Below are 4,485 nucleotides of genomic sequence, written 5' to 3'. Positions count from 1 at the left end.
GGTCCTCGAGTGTGTTCTTATTTCACTGTTACTTGTTATGTTTGTTGAATATCAATGCATTTTGTTCTCAGAATCAAGTTTGACCTCTTTCCTGCTCATGTGTAGTTTAGGGGGGGAAATAGGTCTTGCAAAAAAAACATGCTTGAGATCTCAATAGTATAAGATTTTTTTTACTGTGTTTGTGCTAAAAACATGCTCTAATCATTTCGGAGGCTGTGCAACAGAGGACCTGTTTTCAGAGAATATCATGTATGCAAAGCCAGTAGATTATGAAGATTTACTTGCATCCTTACAGTAGCTATTCCATTTTTTGTTTATTCATCCTTATAGTTGGGTGCAAAACAGCAAGTATGCCAGCTGCCTGTCGGTGTTTAAGGTTATTGTTGCCATTCGTTCACCGAGTCACCGAGTGAAAGATCTGTTGCTCTGTTATTTCAAAAGAAAACAAAAACTTTCGTGATACAGTTTATTTGAGTCTATTATCCTTTTTCAGAAGTTGTCTTACATGGATTCACATCTTATAGAAAAATTCAAAATAGACGGGCGCGGCAACGCGCGCCATCGATGATCTAGTACTCTCATTAAGAGTAAACTTGCATTCTAACTGATCCCTAAAATTTAACTATTTTTCTTTTAACTGGTTCTAGATCATCACTTCCTTTTGTAAACTTTGTTGAATATATGGTTTATGCATGTATATTGTATAGCCTGGCCCACCTCCTAGTCATTGTATACTTGAGGTTGCGACCCACCTTCTACTCCATATATACGTGCGCTTTGCACCGATCAATACATCATGAAGCATCGCCAAAACATTCGTTTCCAACATGGTATCATACCTGCGATCCTAGCCCTAACACTTGCCGCTGCCGCCGCCGCAACGATCCCATTGCCGCCGCCGCCCACGCTTCCACCCGCCCCCGCAGCGCCGCCATCTCCCTTGCCGCGCCGTCTCACCACACGCCGCCGCACCCCCCTCTTGGCCATGGCCTCCTACGGTTCCACCGGTACCACCCGCAGCCGCCGCACCAACCTGTTCGAAGGCCCCGATCCCGTCGTCATCCGCGATCTCAACATCCTCGCTCGGGTTCTCGTCGTCCTCGATCACCTCACCTCCACTTACTATGCCTGGAAGACGTACTTCTCCCTCATGTTACGTGAGTACAATCTCTGGGATCACATCGATGGCTCCGTGGACTCCCGCTTCATGGAGGACGATGAGGAGTGGACGTCCATCGACGCCACTCTTATCCGTTGGTTCTACATATACCTGGCCATACCTCGGGCCGGGCCGGGCTTCGGGCCGGGCCTAGACAAGCCCGACGGAAAAAACCCAGGCCCGAGCCCGGCCCGGCCCGGCCGCCGGGCCTGTTTTCTAGGCCCAAGCCATGGCCAGGACTAGTTCTACACCACCATCTCGAAGGACCTCTTCCACACGATGGTCTCCGCCGACGATGACGCTCACGCCGTTTGGAGTAAGCTTAACGGCCTCTTCACCGACAACGCGCTCCAACACAAGTTTTTTGGGTGCCAGCAGCTCAACTCGTCTGTTGACGATTATTGCATGCGCCTCAAGAAGCTTGTTGACGAGCTCCGTGACCTCGGCGAGAAGGTCTCTGAGGGAGTCCCGGACTAGGGGGTGTCCGGATAGCCGAACTACCATCATCGGTCGGACTCCAAGACTATGAAGATACAAGATTGAAGACTTCGTCCCGTGTCCGGATGGGACTTTCCTTGGCGTGGAAGGCAAGCTTGGCGATATGGATATGTAGATCTCCTACCATTGTAACCGACTCTGTGTAACCCTAGCCCTCTTCGGTGTCTATATAAACCGGATGGCTTTAGTCCATAGGACGAACAACAATCATACCATAGGCTAGCTTCTAGGGTTTAGCCTCCTTGATCTCGTGGTAGATCTACTCTTGTAACCCACATCATCAATATTAATCAAGCAGGACGTAGGGTTTTACCTCCATCAAGAGGGCCCGAACCTGGGTAAAAACATCGTGTCCCTCGTCTCCTGTTACCATCAGTCTAGACGCACAGTTCGGGACCCCCTACCCGAGATCCGCCGGTTTTGACACCGACATTGGTGCTTTCATTGAGAGTTCCTCTGTGTCGTCACCGATAGGCTCGATGGCTTCTTCGATCATCAACGACGATGCAGTCCAGGGTGAGACCTTCCTCCCTGGATAGATCTTCGTATTCGGCGGCTTCGCACTGCGGGCCAATTCGCTTGGCCAGCTGGAGCAGATCGAAGGCTACGCCCCTGGCCGTCAGGTCAGATTTGGAAGTTTGAACTTCACGGCTGACATCCGCGGGGACTTGATCCTCGACGGATTCGAGCCACAGCCGAGCATGCCGTACTGTCACGATGGGCATGATTTAGCTCTGCAGCCGGACAGTACCCTGGAGGTCGCACTCGAACCCACTCCGATCTTCGACTCGGAGCCGGCTGCGCAGACCAAGGATGGATGGCTAGACACCACCTCGGGGGCTGCAACCTCTACGGCGATAGAGCCGAACACCGATCTTGTCCCCCATGAAGCTCGTGACTCTGAGGTGCCGGACTCCTTGCCGGACTCCGGACCTCCCGCGCCCCCTCTAGTCGAATCCGATTGGGCGCCGATCATGGAGTTCACCGCGGCGGACATCTTTCAACACTCACCTTTTGGCGACATCTTGAGTTCGCTAAAGTACCTCTCGTTATCAGGAGAGGCCTGGCCGGACTGCGGCCAGGACGGTTGGGATGCGGACGACGAAGAAATTCAGAGCCCACCCACCACCCACTTGGTAGCCACTGTCGACGACCTAACCGACATGCTAGATTACGACTCTGAGGACATCGACGGTATGGACGACGATGCCGGAGACGACCAAGAACCAGCGCCCACCGGGCACTGGAAAGCCACCTCTTCATACAACATATACATGGTGGATATCCCAAAGGATGGGAACGGCGAAGGAATAGCGGAGGATGACCCCTCCAAGAAACAACCCAAGCGCCGGCGTCAGCGGCGCCGCTCTAAATCCCGCCATAGCAAGAATGAGGATTCCGGCACCGGAGACAATAATACACCGGATAGCGCCGAAGACAACCCACTCCATCAAGATCCAGCACAGGAGGAGGGGGACGCCAGCCCTCATGAGAGAGCGACCGAAGAAGAGGTAGAGGCCTATATGCCTCCCTCCGGAGACGAGGCAAGCCTCGACGACGACGAATTCGTCGTGCCTGAGGATCCCGTCGAACGGGAGCGTTTCAAACGCAGGCTTATGGCCACGGCAAACAGCCTCAAGAAAAAGCAGCAGCAGCTTAGAGCTGATCAAGATCTGCTAGCCGACAGATGGACCGAAGTCCTCGCGGCCGAAGAGCATGAACTCGAACGCCCCTCCAAAAGCTACCCCAAACGTAAGCTGCTCCCCCGATTAGAGGTGGAGGCATATGATCCCGCTTCACCAGGAGACAATACGGCTGATCGACCACCCCGTGGTCGCGACAGAGAGGCCTCAAGGCCCTTCACTAGACCCGTACCCCGGCATCGCTCGAAAAGCACAAGGCCACAGGGGAACACTCCGGACCTGTGCGACATATTGGAGGATAAGGCAAGACAATCAAGATCGATCTATGGATCACGTGGGCACCCCACGATACGTGACGATCACCGTCACCCCAGACACAGTAAGTCCGGCCGGGCCGAACACAACAGACAAAGCTCTTTTGAGCTCCGTCGCGATATCGCCCAGTACAGAGGCGCCGCACACCCACTGTGCTTCACAGATGAGGTAATGGATCATCAAATCCCAGAAGGGTTTAAACCCGTCAATATTGAATCTTATGATGGCACAACAGACCCCGCGGTCTGGATCGAGGACTATCTCCTCCACATCCACATGGCCCGCGGAGACGATCTCCACGCCATCAAATATCTCCCACTCAAAGTTAAAGGACCAGCCTGACACTGGCTTAACAGCTTGCCAGCAGAGTCAATCGGGAGTTGGGAGGACCTGGAAGCCACATTCCTCGATAACTTCCAAGGCACGTACATGCGACCACCAGATGCAGATGACCTAAGCCACATAATTCAGCAGCCAGACGAATCGGCCAGACAATTCTGGACACGGTTCTTAACCAAGAAAAACGGAATCGTCGACTGTCCGGATGCCGAGGCCCTCGCGGCCTTCAAGCATAACATCCGCGACGAGTGGCTTGCCCGGCACCTGGGACAGGAAAAGCCGAAATCCATGGCAGCCCTTACATCACTCATGACCCGCTTCTGTGCGGGTGAGGACAGGTGGCTAGCACGCAGCAAGAACCTCAATAAAAATGCTGGCAGTCCGGATATCAAGGACCGTAGTGGCAGATCGCGTCGCAACAAAAACAAACGCCGCATTAACGTCGATAACAGTGAGGATACGGCAGTCAATGCCGGATTCAGAGGCTCTAAACTCGGTCAACGGAAAAAGTCATTCAAAAGAACAACTCAG

Source organism: Triticum aestivum, chromosome 1B (genome assembly GCF_018294505.1).
Source record: "Triticum aestivum cultivar Chinese Spring chromosome 1B, IWGSC CS RefSeq v2.1, whole genome shotgun sequence".
NCBI classification, from domain to species: Eukaryota; Viridiplantae; Streptophyta; class Magnoliopsida; order Poales; family Poaceae; genus Triticum; species Triticum aestivum.
The sequence above is the reverse complement of the archived record's forward strand: the minus strand, read 5'-3'. Positions refer to the sequence as shown.